We start from the raw sequence: 21,483 nt of genomic DNA, 5'->3' as shown, positions 1-21,483 counted from the left end.
TATATGGGTTTGTTTGGATTCATCCTTGTTTATTGCCATTGTTTTGATTTGTTTAGGTCAAGTTTAACACTTTGATGCTTCTCTAAATATCTTGGTTTTGCTTAAATTAGAACAATGAGAATACCTGGCTTGTGGTATAAGTTGTAATGGGTTAGTTTAAGAATGAATAGTGTGATTAGAGTTGTACTATGATCAATTATTGTAGGTTAAACTGATTAAGTGAAGGGCAGTACCCCGGGAACTCTGGGGGGAACCCGGTGAGATTGCTCCAAAGCTCAAGTTAGTATTCTCTCAAAGGCAAGATAAAACCAGATGGCGCAAAGTTCACATACCTTGTTGTTGGGGGTAGGGGGCTTTTATAACCACTTTGCGCACTCACTCCGAGGCTTCTGTTAGGTCGGGTATGATTACTTCTGCGCTTCTGCCAGTTCGGGTGTCATCCCTTCTGCTGGGACAGAACCGCCACTGCTCCTTGTCGGAGCTGTCTCTGTAACTGGAGATGGCAGTGGCAGGTGGCAGTAGCAGGTGGCCATTTGGAGGGTGGCTATCAATTGTCAGATCCCAAGTCAGTTAGGTATGCAGCCTTGGATACAAACTTCCTCGATGTCAGGCATGGTACGGTTGTTCAGTTCGGCATCCTGGAGGCGAAGTGTTGGAGTGGTGAGCGAGGTGAAGTCTTGAGTTCGGATAGAGGTGTGTCCCGAACTGCCATGGGGTAGGCCAGTTCGGGTTACTGCCCTTTGTGTTTGGCTCGGGGCCTAAGGGAGAGTTCGGGCTCCTTGTAGGGAGTTCGGGCTCTTAGTAGGGAGTTCGGGCTCCTAGTAGGGAGTTCGGGCTTCTAGTAGGGAGTTCGGACCGCTGGTTCCTCCCAATGGTGCTCGTGCCTTGGGCACACTATTGCGCCGAGCTGTTGCCTTTGCCACGTATTGCATAATTACGAGGTCGGACCAAATCTTCCTTCATCAATCGCCCCCCACTCCTCATGCTAAGGGTCTTACCCTAGCGTGGGGAGTTCGCGAGGTGGATGGTGGATTTGTCTCGTACTTCAAATTATGATAGTGCGAGGTGCGTTGTCAGGGTTCTTTGGGTTTCTCAAGCGCCCAAAAGGCTGGAGACACGCCTACCTGCTTACAAATGTTGACAGACGTGGCGGCGTGCACTTATTTCAATTTTCAAAAAAGCGCGTCGCTGGGAGACATGACAACGGGTCTTTTCAAAATTGAAAAAATGCTCCGCTGTCATTTGAAAGGCGAGGAGACGTGCGCAGGCATTCTGCCAGTTTCAGAAAGATGTGCGTGGTCATCTTGTCAGTTTCAGAAAGACGTGCGCCAGCATTTTGTCAGTTTCAGAAAGACGTGCGCCAATCACGTCTCGGTCTCAGGGGACGTGCGGCCAGCGCGACTGCGGGTCGTCAGATTGGCTCTGATCTGCACTGTTGGTTCTCGGTTACTGTGCGTATAAATAGTGGGGGACCCCAGTCGCTTTGTCACTTCTGCGTTTTGCTTCTTGAGCTCGTGTCCAAATTTCAGCTCGCGTCCAGGCTTTTAGTTCGGCTTCAAGGTTTTTTGCTTGTTCCAGTTTTCGAAGTCTGTTCAAACCTTTTTTCGGGTGAGTACTTCCTGGAATCCACCTTTTCTCCTTGATGTATAGCTTGGATAGCTCAGATGGTTCTTCAAGTGGGTCTGATGCAGGTTCTACGAACAGAGTTGCATCCCCCGATGGCCTTAGCAAACCTGAGGTAGAACTTGAGGAAGAGTTTGATCCCATAGGCCTAGCCGCTTCGGGCAATTTGATGTCTACCTCTCGTCGAGGTTGGATGTTAGACAGGTTTGGTCCTTTGACCATGATGCCAGAGCGGCTCCAATCCCTTATTACCTATTACAACTTGCCTGGGGGGTATGCCTATTTCATTCCTTCGGGTAGCTTTCCTTGGGAACACGGTCCTGAGGAGATCGTGATATTCCAGGAGCAGCTCGTTGTGGGCTGCGACTGCCTTTCCACCCCCTTCTCGTCGAGGTCATGAATCACTTCGGCGTTACTGTCGGTTAGCTTTACCTGAACTCCATTCATAACTTGGTGGGGACAATCTCCCTATTTTGCGAACATGCCTTTCCTTTAGACTTGGAGATATTTTCTTCTATCTTAATGCTTAAGAAACAAGCGGGTCCCCTTCCCGGGCGTAGGCGGGCATATTACCTGTCTCTTCGCCCGGGTTTTAAGCTCTTGCACGAACTTCCCAACAAGGTCCCAGCATGGAAGCGAGACTACTTCGGGGTGCGAAGTGTACTAGGGTGGCCTTTTCAGACCGGGTGGGGGATGGCCGCCCCTAACTCTGGTGTTACGCTAAAGAGACGGTGAAGGGCCTCCGGCAATGGGCACGGCTAGGGCTAAAATGCCATCAGTACCTGACGGAGGCCAAGCTCATTGCGGCTGGCCTGAGTTTGGGTAGGTTTCTTGTTTTGCTTTGTTCTTTCATTTTTTCTGATGCCGAACTCTTTTTTCCAGGTGTGATGGACTCAGAAAGGACTCGCGGTGGGCACCTGTTCCAAGGCATGAAGAGGAGGAAGTGAGTCACCAAGTGAACTCGTGCCGAGCTGCCCCAGGATGCGGAGCCTCAGGTACCAGACTACCCGTCAGAGGATCCACCCAGGGAGCCCGAGGTGGCAACTCCAATGCAAGAAGCGGCAGGGGCCCCTTATGTTGAAACTACTCACATGGGAGCTCCCGCATACTCTAGTGCTCCCGCCTGCTCTGGGTCCGCTTATACGCGAGCTGGGCCCTCAGGCTCGGGAGCCCAAGGGAAATTCAGGAGTGTGTTGTCGCCGAACTATGCTCTTCAGAAGAGTAGAGAGGCCACCTTCCCCGAGGAGATCGCGGTGTGGACCGATCTTCCTTTGAACCAGGTTGCCTATCGTGCTGCCACTCATGCTATGGTGGTGAGTCAGATTTCTTGTTGGGCTTCTTTGTTTTTATCCCTCTTGCTGTCATTCTCTTAATCATTTGTTCTTTCCTTTTGGTAGGTGAACTCTTCTATTCATGCCTTGGCGGCCCAGGTGGAGAGGAGCTCGAGGCAGGCACGAGCTGCCGAAGAGGCTTTCCGTGCCGTCGAGGTGACTACCCAAGCTGCTAAGGCAGCTACTCATGCTGCTGAGGAGGCTGCTCGCACTGCTATGGCTAGGCAGATGAGGTCTCAGAGGGATGTTGAGGCCATGGGGGTGGTTGTGAAGCACATGGCAGACCTGACGCTGGATCTGCAACATCGGGTTGAATACCTTCAGGAGGACATTAGGGAGAGGACGCTGATCTTTTCTCAAGGCATCGAAGATGCCAAGAAGAAGGTCGTTGATGAGTACATCGCCTCGCCATGCTTTGATGACCTGATGGTGGACTTGTATAGAAGGGGATTTAAACTAAGCCGATGGATGATCCGGAACACATACCCCAAGCTCGATATCAGTGCCATATACACTTCGCACATAACTCAGGAGATGGCCAACACTGCTGATGGTGAGCCAAATTCCGAGGGCGAGGCAGGACCTTCGGGTGTCGTTGAAGTGCCTTCTGATGATGAAGAAGTAGCTCCGGGCCTGTGAAAATGCAAAATTTTTTTTATCAAATGTATGCTTCCTTATCTTGTAATGGAATGGCTTTTCTTTTGGTTAAGTGTTGGTTGTTCTTTCTCCCGAACTGACCATATTTGCCGAATTGATCATATGCCCGATCTGTTTATTGCCCGGGTTACTGCACTCACGTGACCTGTTTTGATGTTTAATACTTCTCCACTTCGCTTGAGTCTTTGGCTGACTTTTCTTTTCTTACCTATGCCAAGGTTCCTTCGTTAGCTCGGCATCTTGGCCCTTAGGCTCTGGTAGCGATTTTGTCCACTTCGCTTGGCGGTCTATAGGTAGTATCATCTTAAGTTGATGATGTTCCATGCTCGGGGTACTTGTTTGCCCTCTAAGGTTTCGAGCTCGTATGCCCCCTCGAGCGCTCTCTTTACTCTGTAGGGCCCTTCCCAATTTGGTCCAAGTTTGCCCACGCCAGGTTCGGGCACCATAGTCTTATGGAGAACCAGGTTGTCGACTTGAAAGCTTCGCTTCTTTACTCTGGCATTGTAGTACCGAGCTACTTTCTGCTGGTAGGCCACTATCCGGATGTGCGCGAGGTCTCTTACCTCATTCAGTAGGTCAAGGTTGGTACGTAACTCGTCTCCGTTTGTCTGATCGTCATATGCTTCTAGTCGTAGTGTAGGCATTTCGATTTCCGCTAGGATTACCGCTTAAGTGCCGTAGGTGAGGTTAAAGGGGGTCTCTCCCGTGGTGGTTTTTTTTGTAGTTCGGTGAGCCCATAGAGCACTTGGTAGCTCATCCGCCCACAACCCTTTAGCTCGGTCTAGTCATGCTTTCATTCCGCGGAGGATGGCTCTGTTCATTATTTTTGTCTAACCGTTTGCCTACGGGTGTGCAACCGATGTGAAGTCCTGATGAATTCCCATATTTTGGCACCATTCTTGGAACTTGATATCCTCGAACTGTTTTCCGTTGTCAGAGATCAGTACCCGAGGTAGCCTGAAACAACATACTATGCTCTTCCAAAAGAAGTTCTGCATGTTTTGGGCTGTAACTGTTGCCAGAGGTTCAACTTCTATCCATTTTGTGAAGTAATCTACTGCCACCACTAGGAACTTTCTCCCACCTGTTGCTAGCGCGAATGGCCCCAGGAGTTCAATGCCCCATTGCGCAAAGGGCCATGGGCTAGTGAGGTATTTGAGGTCGGAAGTAGGCTAATGGTGGATATTGGCGTGGTTCTGACACTTGTCGCATTTTCTGATGAGCTCAACGGCTTCTACCTTCATCGGCGGCCAATAGTATCCTTGCCGAAGTGCCTTTTGGGCGAGGGCTCTGCCCCCTAGGTGTCCACCGCACAGTCCTTCATGAGTGTCACAGAATACGAACTCGGCTTCGGTGGGTCGCAAGCAATGTAGGTAGGGGAGCGTGTAGGACCATCGACACAACCATTCATCTATTATGATGTATTTGGCTGCCTGGCACTGCACCCTCTTGGTTGCATTGCAGTCCGCAGGGAGGGTTCCATCTAGCAAGAAGCTCGCGAGTGGGCCAATCCAGCTTAGCTCTGCTTCAAGGATGGGAGCGACCTCCTCTGCCCCACCGAGAATGCTAGGCCACAAGGTAAGTCCTCTATATACACAGTTCTCATGGTGTTGTAACTCGTGCTGGCTAACCGTGACAAGGCATCAGCCTCAGTGTTCTCTGACCTCGGGATTTGCCAGATGAAGTGTGACTGGAAGTTGAGCAGAGTCTCCTTTACTTTTGCCAAGTATGCGATCATAGTGAGTTCACGTGCTTCGTATTCGCCTGTAACCTGGTTTACCACAAGCTGGGAATCGCTGCAAATAACTATGTGCTTTGCTCTTACCTTTTGCGCTAGGTTCAGCCTGGCTATCAGTGCCTCATACTCTGCCTCATTGTTGGATGCCGTGAATTCAAAGCGTAGTGTGTATTCCAATTTCGTGCCACCCGGGCCGCATAGGACTATTCCAGCCCCGCTGCCCTGCTGGTTCAAGGAGCCATCTACGTGAAGGATCTCGGGCTCTATTAGCTTGGGAGCTATGGGTTCACCCGAACTGGGGATCTCGGGCTCAATCGGCCCAAGGGCTTTGAGGCTGAATGTGCAGTCGGCAATAAAATCTGCCAAGGCTTGGGCCTTAATGGCATTCGCAGCTTGTACTGGAGGTGGTACTCGTTGAGCTCGATGGCTCACTTCGTCAGCCAACCAGAAACCTCGGGCTTGAGTAAGACTTGCCTCAGAGGTTTGTCAGCCCACTTTTGAGCTGCAATTACTAGTGCATATGCTAGCTTTTCTATCTGCGAGTATCTCGTTTCTGCTCCCTGCAAAATTTTACTAACATAATAGACAGGCCGCTGGACCCGATCTACTTCTTTTATTAGTACCGAACTGACCACCTCATCGCTCGCTGAGAGGTACAGTTCTAAGACCTCGCCCTTCTCGGGCCTGGCTAAGGTTGGCACAGTGGCGAGGTAGCTCTTTAGCTCGTCGAACACGAGCTGGCAGTCTCGGGTCCATTCGAACCCTTTGCCTTTGATCGCCTTAAATAAAGGGAGACAGCGGTTTGCCGATTTGGACATGAAGCGGCTAAGAGCGGCTATGCGGCCATTTAGCCTCTAAACCTCTTTTACTTTTCAGGGTGGTCTTATATCTAGGATGGCCTTTATCTTATCCAGGTTGGCCTCAATACCGTGTCGGTTGACAATGTACCCTAGGAACTTACCCGAGGTGACACCGAAGACACATTTGTTGGGGTTCAGTTTCATGCTAAATTGACACAGAATTTGGAAGACAGAATCTAAGTCTTGTATTAATTCCTGTGAGAACTGCGTCTTGACAACCATGTCGTCTACATAACATTCCATTTTCATGCCAATTAAGGGCCGAAAAAGTTTATTTACAAGTCTTTGGAAGGTTGCCCCAGCATTCTTCTGTCCGAAGGGCATGACCTTGTAGCAGTACAGGCTGAAGTCGGTTATGAGACTGGTTTTTTCCTCATCGGACTGGTCCATCCTGATTTGGTTATAGCTTGAGTAGGCATCCAAGAAGCTTAGCCACTCATGTCCTGAGGTCGCGTCCACTAGGCGGTCAATTCGGGGGAGGGGGAAGCAATCTTTTGGGCAAGCTCAATTCAGGTCGGTGTAGTCGACACACATGTGCCACTTGCTGTTTGCCTTTTTCACCAGTACTGGGTTGGCTACCCAGCTCGGGTAATGAACTTCCCTTATGAAGTCCGCTGCGAGGAGATTTTTGACCTCCTCGTCGACCGCCCACCAGCGCTCCGGGGCTATGTTGTGTTTCTTCTGTCTAATGGGTCTGACTACAGGGTCAGTGTTAAGTTTGTGAGTTATAAGGCCTGGGTCAATACCGGGCATATCAGCCGCGGACCATGCAAAAATATATAAATTTTGAAGTAAGAAACTCACCAGTTCGGTTCGTAGAGGCTCTTTGATGGAAGCACCGATCTGTAGCGTTCGAGCTGGATCTGTAGCCGAGGTCGGGATCGCGACCGTTTCCTCTGTGGGCGAAGCTCGTTCCTCGCCTTGCTCTGTAGGCCGCTCCAGTTTGAGGTCGTCAGCTGCCTTGGTTTTTTCCTTTAGGGTGGCAACATAACACTTGTGGGACTCAAGCTGGTCGCCCTACGCTACCCCCACACCGAAGTCTATGGGGAACATCATTGCCAGATAGTAGGTGGAGACCACTGCCCGCAGAATATGCGTAATTGGCCGCCCTATTATGGCATTGTATGAGGAAGGGGTTGCGACCACCAGGAAATCGTGGTTGAGTCTGGTCGTGCAAGGCCATTTGCTGACTTCCACAGGTACTGTTATCTTCCCGAGGGGCCTGACTTCCTCTCCGCTGAAGCCCACTAGAGGAGTGTTTGCGGGCTTCAGCTCGCTTCTCTACAACTGTAGCTGGTCAAATGCCGATTTGAAGAGGATGTTCACTGAACTACCTGAGTCCACAAGTACGCGCCGGACTTCGAAGTCGCTGATCCTTAGTTTTGTGAAGAGCGCGTTATCGTGGGGGTAGTGGACACCTCACGCATTGTCTTCCGTGACAAAGATTGGTTCTTCTGTCTTTGGCCTCTTTGGAGGGTTCTGTTCTTCTCAGGCTGCCTCGTGAACTGACGTCCGTGTTACTACCGAAGTGCACCTTGCTACCACCAAACCTCCCACTATCACATGGATGGTTCCCCGAACTGGCCTCTCTTCTGGAGGCTGTCGTTGCAAAGCTTCGGCCGATCTGCTGTTGGATTCAGGGGCATCATTTCCATGCTCCCCTTGCCGACCTGCCTTATTATTATTATCATTATGCACAGTGGTAAGTTCTGTTTGGTCAAATCAGACTTGGATGATAGGGATCTATGGTTGTTACACTATATTCAATGAGATTTGCTAAAATGAAATATTGGGTTGATGAAGGGTCAAAAGATGGAATTTTTTTATGAAATTTGGTGGGTAGGAATTCTTAACATCCAAAATCTAATGGAAATGACAGATATATGGTTAGAGATGTGGATTGAAGGATTTGGTTCATATTAAGATTTTAGCTTATGGTTTGTCAACTAGTGAGAAGGGTTGAGTTGAAATCTTTCTCGTTTTGGAAGGAACTTGGGGATCTAGACAAGAGAGGGTTTTAGACTTAATGAGAACTGCTTGGTTGTTTCGGGCTACATTTTCTTATGTAATTTAATCGTAACCATCATATTGGAATCTTTATTAATCAGACGGCTAAATAAGGGAATCTTGAGTTGAAATTTGGCATGTGTGCAAGATTAAGATAAGAAGTTAGGTGAATGATTCAGATTTGAAAAAAGAATTTGTTGATTGAATATCACATAGATAGAGACCATCAGAGAGGAGGTTATTTTGATGAACTGGATTTTTGTAGTTTGGTCATAAAATGCATCATGCAATTAACCTTTAGTTTCTTAAGTCTAGGGGTCGTGTCTAATTGGGTGTTTGATGTTGATCTCAATATTCTCATTTGTTGTATGGGTTCCATCAAAAGTAGAAATTTTGGGTTTTGACAAAGTCTCAAATTAATCTGGTAGTGTTTTCAAGTTTTAGGTTTTAAAGTTAGGTATAAAGAGGTAGAGTGAAGGAAGCGAGCAAAAATTAGGTATTGAAAACCAACATATCATACCCTCGAATAACGTTAAATTGTTCCTTTGTGATCCACAGATCCCATAACCAATGGCCTGAATGCTTGTCTGATTTCTTATGCCTCCAATGACGATATTTCAGAGTCCAAATAGGCGAGGTTAATATGCTTCAAGTAAGATATGAATGGTGATTTAGTGATGGCATCATAGGAAGATGAATAAGCATTAAAAGAGAACTATGATATTTTAATACAAGCAGCATCAATAAGAGCAAAAGCAATATCAATAGACAAAAGACAAGAACGCAGAGAATTGGGAAGAAGAAGATTAATAATATCCTAGAATGAAACTTGACACTTTCATTCTTAGGTGCAATTTAATGTTGTAACATGACACTTCCCTTCCATTGTATATGCTTGTTTTGTTGACAAAAATACTTTTGTCAATAAGTAGAGGAGCTATCTTTGGACTAGGAAAAAAAAAAAAAAGACAAGGCCCATTTCACCAGCGTAGAAACAAATTTTGTTTATGTAGATACATGGATTTAGAACCTATGGAGACTATGTTGTAAATATCCAAATAAGTGACTACACAATCACATTGTACTGTAAACCCAAAACCCCACACTCAATCTAAAGTAGCCCCTACTTATTGATGGAAGTATTTTACTATTTGTGTTTAAACTGTGTGAAGAAGGAACAACTTTTGAATGTAGTAATGGATTTGAGCTAATTCCTAGTTGTAATTTCCATATCTGTAAGGTAATAAGTTCCACAACTTTTCTTAGCTAGAAAAATGATGGATCCATACATCATGTGCAATTCAAGCGCAATGAATTTTTTCCTTGGTTGCTTAGATGAAAATTAATTTGAAGTTTGCCTACTTCTTAATTATATCCCAACTCATTAGAGAATTATGATTGAATAATGAGATTTTGACAACAAAAAAAAAATCTTTGAGAGGAAGGTAAAATCATTGTAGTGATAGTGATAATATATGAGTTTCTTATATTGCAACAAAGAGAGAGAGAGAGAGAGAGAGAGAGAGTTTGAATTATTGGAAATAGAGAATTCAAAAGGGAATCGCAAGATATGATGGAGGCAGAAAATACATATTCATTTGGGTCTGAAATAGACATAATTCCCTCTTATCTTTAGTATGGGCATTGATCTTCATGTTTTGAAGTTTGTGCTTGGTAATACATTTTGTTTAGATTTAAAACTCTTTTGTATGTATTCGTATATGTAGTTATGTTCTCTAGTCAACGAAATTATTCTGTTTCAAAAATTCAAAGAATTAGTTGGGCAAAAATGACCAGTGATTTTGATATTCATAGTTGTGACAAGGGAGGTCTTTGTCTAATTTAAAAGGGTAAAATACAAAAACCTCCCTTGAAGTTTCTGACAATCATAAAAATCTCCCCTATAGTTTCATTTTAGCAAAAATATCCCCTTTATTTTTGAAAATTTCATCAAATACCTCGCTTCTGTCAATGACCAAGACGGAAAATGTTGAAGAGATGATCATTTTTTTTCAAAATACCTATTTTACCTTTTCACGAATTAATGTGCATCTGAAACACTGTTCATCTTCTTCCTCACCACGCACAATGATGATAGAATGGTGATGCACTCCCGCCTCCAACCTTCCCTCTTCTTGAATTTTCCTCTAATTCTCTCTCTTTCCACCAACACGAAATAACACTATTCATCACTTCCCTCTCTCTCTCTATCATTCTTCAATATTCATCAATGGCATCTCTACGTCTCCTCTTGCTCTCCTTATTCTTCTTTTTTCTATCTAAGGCTTCCCCACGAGCCACTTTGTTTCCTTCACATCACGAAAGATGGTGCAACCTACCGATATCTGACAACGTCTTGATACCAGTAGTGGAGATGGTTCAAGGAGATGATATGGGACTATTGTTAAAACTCAATGGTTTCTTGGATGAAATAAGTTCTAGTGGAGTAGTCATCCTTGAACTAGTGTTTAATGGAGATCGAGGTGCTGGCCAAATGGGTCAAGCTAATATTCCCAAATATTCTCAAGATCCTTTGCAAGGAATCGGTGGACCAATCAATGACTACGGCAAGAACAAAGAGGATGAAAGAGGCTTTACAAGGCTTAATCATGAAAGTGCATGACAAAGAGGCTGTTCTAGAAGATTCTAAGACTGTTCTGGAAGTGTCCAAAGCTTCACCAAGGATAATCACTATCTTTATGTGCAAGACGATGAACAAGGCTTGGATCTTGAAGAACAAACTGGGAATCCATGACATAAGATGTATTGATGGGCTTGGCGCATGGGCATGATAAGAAAAGGCCCAATTTGCATGCTAAAATGTATTGATGGGCTTGATGGGCTTGTTGGGCTTGTTTTGTCTTGTTTTGGTTTACTTTGACTTTTCTATGCTTAGTTGTCATGAGTTGTAGTCTTTTAGAAGGATTTCTATTTCAAAGCATATTTGCTTTCCTAAATTAAATGGATCATCATTAGTTAGGAGTTTCCTTATAAGATTATGAGTTTTTTATAAGATAATGATGTTTACATGTCTATATAATGTAACACGTAAATCAATCAATAATATAGAGGTATTTTCAGCAAGCTTAGCTTTGCCTTCTTGTGTTCTTGGTAGAATACAATATCTTGACTTACCAAGGGAGTGATCAACCTTTGTGGCATCTTCAAGATTGAGGTCTTTATGGACTTAGTTTCCTTAAGGTTCTAATCTGATCAACTACAACTTGTTTTCTAGCTTCTGGGTGCGCATAACAACTTGATTCAAGAGTTCGTAGAGCAGGTCGTCTAGTGAGTTCTTATTAGTATTTGTCGACCAGGGTCTTGTAAATGCCGGAACTGGCTATTTGTTTCCTGCCAAAACCTAGTAAGGACACTAATTCCATGAGGCCCAATCCAAGCTTGAGAAACCCCATTGTGCTCCTGTACTCCAGAAGTTCTGTTAGAGGAGCCACTCTTAGTATCAGATGCAGTGAGGTCAGAGGGAACTGATGACCCAATTTTTGAATTGGCATCCATTGCAAACTGGTTCTTGTAAGCCAAAGCAATGGTAAGGAGATCAACAGAAGGTTTGAATCGACAAAGAGAAATGAAGGAATAGAGAGTGACCTGAAGAACTACAAAAATGGCGAGAGCGAGATCAAACACTATTATTGTCTTCAATTTTTCTTACGTCCTTTCCCTGAGGACTCGTACAAGAAAAGCAACTCATCTATATAATACAAACTTTGCAAGGGAAAAAAAAGGGGATGCAAGGACCCTAGACCAAATTCTTAAAAAAAAAAACAAATTTTTGCCAGACAAATCAAAAGAGAAAAATTCAAGACCGAGAATGCACCTATGTTCTCCTCTCAGACAAAGAAATCAACTCAAGGTCTTAAAGGACCAGGTTTAGTTGGAAATAGAATATTGGAATGAAAATAAAAGGAGAGCTAGAGAAAGATTTCCGAGAAAAGAATGAATTATGACTTTAATTTAACAAACCCCCTTGTAACTTTGGAAAAAAAAAACTGCGGTTACAAACCTCAACAGGAGGTTCGTGGAATTGGCATCCATTGCATGCTGAATAGTCTTTACAAAGTCAACAATGCTTGAATCCCAATGTATTCTACCATCAAACAATGCCCTCCTACCTTCATCAATCATTAATTGTTGTAATGCACGAACCACAATTCTAGATCCAATGAGTTTTTTCTTGTCAATAATGTAATCTGAACTTCTTGTTAAAGGATTTGTCATTCTAGTTCTGCCTAACCAACATTGCTGATTAATGGGTTTTGAGTTCTCCATCTAATCTATTCCTCCAAGACCATCAATCTTCCCTCTCAATGGCGTTGTCCTCCGCTCTGGTGTATCCTTTCTCGTATTACTCAAATTTGGCATTGAAGCGGCCTTCATCTAATTAATCGGAAGTGAGAATGATTCCCCATGAAACGAAACTGATAAACTCCATGTAGAAGTGAACAACATTTTTGAAGCTACTAAAACTTCAGCAGCATTGCTCATCCTTGTCGAATCAGGCAAGTGGCGTGGTGGGTCAAGGAGCGATTGGACACCTCTACTCGGCAGACTGAGACCATTTGATCAAAGATGACAATGGTCTTGAAGCGGTTGTCGAGGTAGTGGGCCTCGAAACAAGAGGAGGTGGGCATCGTCTAGAAGAAGAGGCAGAAGAGGTGGAAGTGGAAGGGGACATGTACCTAGAAGTGATTTCTTAGGATTTCGGTCACCGAGGACCAACAACGCCATTGTCCTTTTCAAAAGGTAATAGGGGAAGTCTTTTTGGATTTCGATGAATCTATTCTTGTTGTGAGGAGGTAAGCGGAGTACCTTGATGGAGAGGTCTATTGCAATCTTCTGGAGGGGGGAGTGCATCGCCATTCTACTGCAATGCGTGTGAGGAAGAAGATGAATAGTGTTCGTGCGGATCATAGAGAGATGGGTAAAATAGGTATTTTGAAAAAAATGATAATCTCTTTAACGTTTTCCTTCTTGGTCATTGATTAAGGGAGGTATTTGTTGAATTTTTTCAAAAATATAGAGGTTAAGTTAAAATGAAACTATAGAGGAGGTTTTTATGATTGCCAAAAACTTCAGGGGAGACTTTTGTATTTTACCCAATTTAAAAAGTGAAAGAATGTTTCAATATTTAAGAGAAACATTGGAAGAGTTTTAATTCTTTTACCCTGCGTTTTGAAATGAAAGATATTAATGATGTGGCAAAATATGATTGGATGGTCCAATAAATTTCTTATACTAAGGGTTAGAGGATATGAGCCTATAGAACTCAGGATCGGTTTGGACTGATCTCGACTAAACCTAATTTGTAACGACTAGCATGGTATCACCCCTTAACCTAGTTACTAGTTAGCTTGTTTCTGTTATTCCTCTTATTCGAAGAGAAGGCTCCTTTTGACGATAGATAAAAAAAGCCTATTTCACTATTTCATAGAATCTCAAACATTTACGTGATAAAATGTTAAGCTCCATTTGGTTTGTGGGATGGCAAGGGGAATTATGAAATATTTTGGAAAATTCCTCTCTTCCCATGTTTTTAAAAATATATTGTCAATAATTATGTATAAATCCACTCCTAATTTCTAGATATTAAACTATTGTTATTTAACTATTAAATTTAATATATTATACTTATTGTATTTATTGTATTTTTGAGATTACAATATTTATGACCAACTTAATATATTTTCAGTATTTTAGTATTTTTGTAATTATTTTATTTTTATTAGTTATCTATTTTATTTTCATTACCAATATATTTTCAATTATTATGCATTTTTGCTATAAATTTTTAATAATTATTGTTGATTAAACTATTTTTATTTATTAGAGATTAAAATATTAATTTAGATGAAATTAGGAGTGCTAATCATAACCTGGTTTGAAACGAATAAATATGGGAATTTCACCCCTTTTCCATATTAAAAATTATATTTAAAAAATAAAAATATTAATATATATCTATGATTGGGTCATTCAATTTTGGTCAATTTACAAATGGCCACAACAAAACCGATCCCAATTTCAATCTAAAATATTAGTATCTAGGCAATTTGGGTGTTGGTCAGTTAAATCAGTTCAATGAACAAGCTTAGCTGAAATAAATTATTTATATTTTTGTATTTTAAAATGTTATTAAAAAGTTATAAATATAAATAATTAATCATTATTTTAAAAAGTTAGAAATATAAAACAATTGTATACTCTTATGTGTTTTATTGTTTAGCTTTTCTTAACAAATTCTGTGCATTGCACGGGTCCTCGCTAGTTAATTAATTAATAAATGTTATTAGAATTGATTCTCCTACTATCTTTCCTTTTTAATAAAAACTGGAAGTCTGGAACATAAAATATCTACTCATTTTTTTTTCTTTTTTTCCATCCTTTCCAACCTTTCCCATTTCGTCAAAATCTTCCCACAAATCAAACGTAGCCTAAGGTATGAATGGCAACGGGCGGGTTCGGGGCGGGGATTACACTCCCATCCTCGATCACGACCCCCAAATTACCCTCTGTCCCCATCCCTGATCCCCGGCGGGGAAAGGAATCTCCCCTCCATCCCCGACGCCGATGGGGATGAAGTCCTCGTCGGAGACCCAAATCCCCGACGGAGTGAGAGGTTGAGACAAAGAGATTGAGAGAGAGAGAAAAAGAGAGAGAGAGAGAGGACCATTGGGATAGTTAAGATTGGCGAGGAGAGATAGTTCGATGGGTGACGACGTCACGACGACGATGGTCAGTGACGATAGGCGAAAGTTAGAAGGACTGACGACTGAAACTCTTCTTTATCTATTCTCTATCACTCGAGAAGGCACAAAGCTAGGGTTTTGAGTCTTCTACAGCGACAGCGGGTGACAGTGACAACGGTCAGCGAATCGGTGACGAAGAGTCGAAGACGAAGGCAAGCATGAAGCTAGGGTTCACGGGTTTAGTTGTTCTAGATGCAGAGTTGAGAGTTCTCAACTTCTCTCTTCTCTCTGTCGTGGGTTTTAGTTTAGTGTTTTACACTTTTACTATTTTTCAATTTTTAATAATTAATAATTTAAAAACAAATACTATTATATAAATATATAAATTTATAATATATTATATATATTATATATGATTATATATAAATATTAATTGGAGACCGATTGGGGCGGGGATTGCATTCCCCGTCCCCATCTCCATCCCCAATCGGGAATTCAAGGTAGCCTCATCCCAACCTCGACCCGAACCCTACCAAGGTAAGGAGCCCAAGTACCCGTCAGGGACGGGAAAATTGCCACTCCTATCCTAAGGTTTTAAAAATAACATATTCCTAAACGGTGGATAATCTCTTTGTATTTGATGTGGCAACCAAATCTTATTTCTTTGATTTTGGTTGAGTTTCTTCGCAAAAATCTAATTGCCAAAACTTGTCTGTTGCTTTTCAAACACCTCATTAATTATGAACACTTGCCCACTCTTCTTGACTTCACGAAGTACCATAACTTCGATTTAGCACAGACCTCATTGGTCATCCATAGCTTCATACCGTAGATCTTAGAATGCTCATCTATGTCGCAGGGAAGAGCCTTCTCCACCACCTGATATTGGTGAAACCTAAAAGTCACAATTTCTGCGAGAGGAGAAGAAATATTAAAACCCTAGAAGCTTCTTTTTCTCTCCCTAGTAGTTTTGTGAGTCTTGTTGAGATGACTCTCAAGTCTTAATGGCAACTTAGAGATTGTAACAGTGACCATCAATTCTTTCGATCTCTTATTTATTTGCACCGTCAATGTCTAAGTGCTATTTGAACCGACAACCACCATTACACGATTCTGCAATACTCCATATCTCTTGTAACCACGACCTTAGGCTTGTAGCGGCAACTTCCACCCACCTGAGTGGCAGCTGAATCGGGGTAGGCTCTCTTGGATCTTGCAAATTCCATTAACCGAATATGTATTAGTGAGGTTTCTGTTTTGTGTCTCGGTGGATAACGCAATCCCTTGCCCATGGAAGTTATGCCGCATGAAATCTCTTGGGGTTTCACTCAAGCAAGCTTGGAGTTAGGGTTTTTCTACATAAACATCTTTTAAATTTTGAGTCTAGAAATTTGAAAGTAGAGAGTAGATGTATGGTATGGACTGTTAAAGAAATCAGAAGGAGATCCAAAGACATTACTTGGAAAAAATTAGTTTTGCTTTTGTGTAGCACTGAAGGTATCAAGGGAAAGAACCGTTGGTTATCTCCTGGAAACGATTCTGATTGTGTGAGAGTGCAGAAGAGTGGGGTGAGACTTCTTCTATAAAGAAACTGAAGAGCTTTGAGACGAAGAAGGGCATCGCTCTTAAGCCTGGGGTACATTATAAATCCTTACTCTATCTTTTTATCTTTCCTACTAAACCCTAGTTTCTACTTTCTATTTCGCCCTCTTTTGGTGTTATTTTTTCATTTTCTTGGGTACTAGTAATCTAAATCTGCTGTTTGAATGTGGTAGATATCGTTGTGGGAATGTGCAATTTGTTAGGAATCACATCATGGATCTCTGTGAGTAAAATATCTTGAGCTTCAGTGTTCTTCTTTGATCTCTTTTCGTGATTTGTTTTGTGATTATTTTTTTGGTTTTGCTTGATCAAGCAGTGAGCGCCAGGTGAAACAAGCAGGCGCAATGACAGAGTGTACCCTTGCTTGAGGTATGTATGAATATGTCAATATCTAGTTCTTTGATTTCTATAACCACAGATCGCAAGGAAAAAACCACAAAAACAAAATAATGAACAAAATATTCACACAGGGCGGCATTCAGTGAGTTTTTTTTTTCTTTTTTTTTTATTGGCAACACAAAATAAATCTTTCATAATTTTAATCCAGAATGTATGATTTTAAAGAAAATATTTGGATGGTGGTCAATAGTTCTGTTTGAACTCTCTAAAATAATGATCCATGGATGGAATGGTCTAAAGACATTGGATCATGCAAGCTTTTGCTATAAGCCCTCTTATGTAGGAGCCATCAAATTATGGGTACTGGTATTTTAGTATTTGCTATATGGTAAATATTCAAGGTCCCAGTCAACAACTTTTGGTCCCTTGCCTCCATATACGAGCCAATCTGTTCATTCTGATCTTCTTTAATGGAAAACAAGGATGATGTGCCTAAAGGAGATAAGCTTTTTGTAGGCTCCTGTTATGGCAATGTGCCTCTCCACCTGCCAAGTATCTCTCTCACCAATTAGACTTCCATGCATTGCCTCATTGGATTTGTTGGCTTTTGTGGAAGTTATTACCATGGGGTTCTTATATGTGGTGCATAATTCATTTAGGGAAGGTTTCCCCCAAGTCAATTATATGGTTAATGTTTAACCCTTTCCCCCTTTTGGTGTTTGATCATAAACTACTCTGTAACAAGCTAAATGGATTAAACTAGTTTTTCAAGGATCAGAGACTCAATGTGCTTGGGTTGGTGGGGTTGTCTTCCTAGGGAATTAAACATTGGTCTTAGGATTGTTAACTTTTCAATTGCTTGACCCTCATCAATTTGGCTCTTTTAGAAGAAATGGATGAAAAAGAAAACAAATTTGATGCTACTTATGAGTTATGGCTTAGAATATTACTGGTTGATTTTATCTTCCCCCAAGAACTCCATTTCATAGGAGAACGAGAGATAGTTGATTCCTAACTCCTAAGTTTTATTCAAAACTAATTTGTAAGCTTTTATTAATGGCTTAGTTGCTTACCCTTGCATAAAGACATGAATATGACTAACAACAACAAAGAAACTTATACTTCTTTCTATATATGGATAGAACCCACAACTCCTTTTATGTGGTAGTAAAAGAAGCTTGCCTTGGAGTTTTAAAGAACACAAGGATCAAAGGCGGATTTTTTCTAATACTAAACAAACCACAATCAATGGAATTCCTAAAGTTGTTTTTTGAAGATAAATAAAAGGGAAAATTCCCGATTAGTACTCTGTACTTTGGGCCTAGTGCTACTTTGGTCCCTGAACTTTAAAATGTGACAATTTAGTATTCAAACTTTCGAAATGTGCCAACCCAGTACCTGTTGTTGGTCAGCTGTTAAGTGGCATGCAAAAGGACACAAATGCCCTTCGAGTGTCATTCAATTTTCTTTATCAACCATTAGAACTAGTTTTCCTCCTCCCACCACTCCAACAACCATCGATAAATCTAACTCATTCAACCATATCCACCATCCCCACATGCTTAGGAAATGCATCTAATGTTTTCTCATCTCCATTAGAGCCACTCAATTTCAGCCCTTTCATAATGAGCAGGATACTTATTTCTGTAGAAGAAGATGATGAACAACGTTTTGAAAGGTAATTTTATCATTTTCAAAATATTTACTACACACATGCCATCACGTGATACACATAGTTGACGGACGGCCTGTAAACAATAGGATTGGCACATTTTAAAGTTTGGGGACCAAAGTGGCACTAGACCCAAAGTACAGGGTACTAATCGAGAATCCTAAAAAAAATATAAAATTTATTCAAAGAAGAAGAACAAGGTATAGAAAAGGTGATGAGAAATCACCTATACCCAAAAATTATCCATAGATTTCTATTTCTATTTACTTAATTATTATCCATTGATTTATCGAGATCTTGTGCCTATCCCAAGTTCAACGGCGGATTTCAATGGAAAGCTAATGGAAGGAGGTCTTTGTCTCATGGTCATAGTACAAGGGGTTTTTGTCGCAAAATAAATTACAGGGTGGTCTTTGTCATAGATCCCATAATATAGGGGGGTCTTTGTAATTTACCCAAAAAATAATTTAGGCACCAATAATTTAACAATGATATGATTTAAAAAATGATGAAATAAAATCACGCAATTCACTCATATAGTTGGGATGAGCTTGAATCTCTGCCTGAAGAAGATTTTGGGACTTAAACAAATATTCTGTGCCTTACCACAAAAATAATTAAATATAAACTAACAATATTTCTTCTACACGAAGTACATTGATATATATGCATCAGTGGATAAGTGATTAAAGGTAAAGTGGGCTTGGGTCAAGTTCTTATTTTATTGTTAAATCCAAGCATAGCCCAAAGCTAGAAGATACAACAAGTCCAATCGGTGCGAAGACAATGAAGTAGAAACCAGCGGTTTTATTGATTTTTTTTTTGAGCGGTTTTATTGAATTTTACTTCCCTGTAATATGAAAAATCAAAGTGAACCTGTGAACGAAAGAGGGAATCGATTTACCTTCAAAACAGGGGATCTCTTCCCTACCCTAAATTGTGAATTATGACCGTTAAGAGTGTCTCGTTGTTCTTTTCCCAACGGCACTGAAGTGAGAAGGATTCGCCGACAGAGATATTATCCTAGGGCACAGAATGGCAAGGCCTTATTCACAATTCCAGTTCTTGGCATATCCCTGTTTCACTGATGATCGCCGGATGAAGTTATTAGTTCTTTCTCTTTGGGTCTTCTTCAAGATCTGGTTTCTTCATCACAGTCTTTCTGCGGCACTGAACAACAGGTTTAGACAGATCTAGTTCTTAAGAGAGCCTTGTTTCACAATCTCGCCGGGTAAGGTTATTGGCTCGATAATGCTCGCTCTTCTTAAGATCTGGTTCCATTGATCTATTTTCTTTCTAATTTCTTATACAACGAAAAATGCATTGATCTGTTCCATTGGTTCTGGTTTTTTGTAGTTTCCGTTTTTTGTCTTTGAGTGGAGATTCGAACGGCTTCACTTTTGATTTTAGTTAGGTTACCCTCGTTTTTTTTTTTGGCTTGGAGAACTTGCTTAGCTTGATTTCAACTTGCTTACTATCTGCCTCAAAAGAAAATCTCTAGTTCTTTTGATTGGCTAATCGGTAGAACTATTTACCTTTGCTTTCTTCTTTTTTCTTCCTTCTATTCCGAAGTCTATGCTTCTGTTCTTGCTTAATTTCATATAAGTATAGTTGTAGATGTATAATGCTTATCAGTGGCATCGGGTTTAGTGTTCACAGTAACTATTTAGAAGACCTTCCAGTGTACCTTTTTGTTTCAGGTTTCACAGAACTCTGTCAAGATAATTTCATTATGTCTCCTATTGTGATCTTTCTTTCTGGGTTAAGCAGTGTTTGAGAGGATTCTATTAAGAATTATTTTAACTGTGTTATTTATATTTGGCTTGCTACCTCCATTGAAGCCCAGCTATGGAAGGAGGGAAGAAGAGAGGAAGATGAAGAGACAAAACAGGCTTGGTTCTGTGGTTTGCAAGGCAGTGTAGTCTCTACAAGAGAAGTTAAGGCAACTGAGGTTCCCAAGAAAAAAAGAGAAGAAAGAGGATGATTTAAACACTTGGGGAAAGTCTGCATGGCAAGGTGGGCTGAGGGATGGCAGGTCCTATGCTCAGTTGGTGACAGGGGAATTAAATGGAGATAGACTTGTTTCAGTTCAAATTTCAAAACAAAATGAACAAAGGTCGGCAAGGTTTCAGGGTTCAAGCCAGTCCTGTGAGTTGGTTCAGTCTGGTCCAATGAACCAAGGCTAGTCAACCAGTCACATGTTGTTTTAAGTAAACACGTGACTAGAAAAGGGATAGAGTGTTGGGCCAAGGCCCATCAGGATCTAATGGGTCTAGGCAAGTGAATGGGCCGACTTTTTTAAGTCGGGTGGACCCAGACCTTAAAAAGCCACGTGCCCTTTTAAGTAGGCACGTGACCAAAGGAGATGGGGAGATGATGGACCAAAAAGATGGTCTATCATCGTCTCCCTCGAGCAATTTGCAACCAACGCCTGCAGGAAGTAGGGTTAGCCGCAGTGGTGCGGCAAATCTGAACTGGGCATGTTGCTGATCAAAACTGAGGAAGGAGTAATTTGGCAGCTAAGGAATGAATTCAGGCACTTCAAACAACTTTCTAGAGATATGCTTATCCAAATAAGATGGATTGGAAGATCTGCAAACTGCATGGCAGATGGCCTAGCTAAACAAGGAATTCAGAGACAACCCTTGTTTTGGGCTCATGTGAAAATTTGGGCTGGGTTTTTGGGTTTGCTGTTATTTTTACAACCTCTAGTTGCATCTTTCTATTCTAAATTAATATTTCATTTTTTCTGTTGCTGATCAAAAAAACAAAAAAAAAAAAAATTGCTTATCATGTTACTTTGAACAGTGAAAGAAACAGGGCCTTTTACCTATTCTGACCGCACTATATAGCCCTCCCCCCTCCCCCCTCCCCCATAACAGAAATATTTTCCTTCAATTCACTCTTTTTTAAGCTATCTGGAAAGAGTGCTACAGCCAGATCTTTGACT

General features: G+C 41.7%; 1 pseudogene; it reads right to left on the bottom strand.

Moving 5' to 3' along the window:
* Positions 1-11,501: 11,501 nt before the first annotated feature.
* Positions 11,502-16,146, bottom strand: LOC148860849 (QWRF motif-containing protein 2-like; annotated as a pseudogene).
* Between the last annotated feature and the right edge of the window lie 5,337 nt (positions 16,147-21,483).

Source organism: Nelumbo lutea, chromosome 4 (assembly GCF_056320005.1).
Source record: "Nelumbo lutea isolate HS-2025 chromosome 4, American lotus-T2T, whole genome shotgun sequence".
Taxonomy (NCBI): domain Eukaryota; kingdom Viridiplantae; phylum Streptophyta; class Magnoliopsida; order Proteales; family Nelumbonaceae; genus Nelumbo; species Nelumbo lutea.
This window is presented reverse-complemented; position numbering and strand designations above follow the sequence as displayed.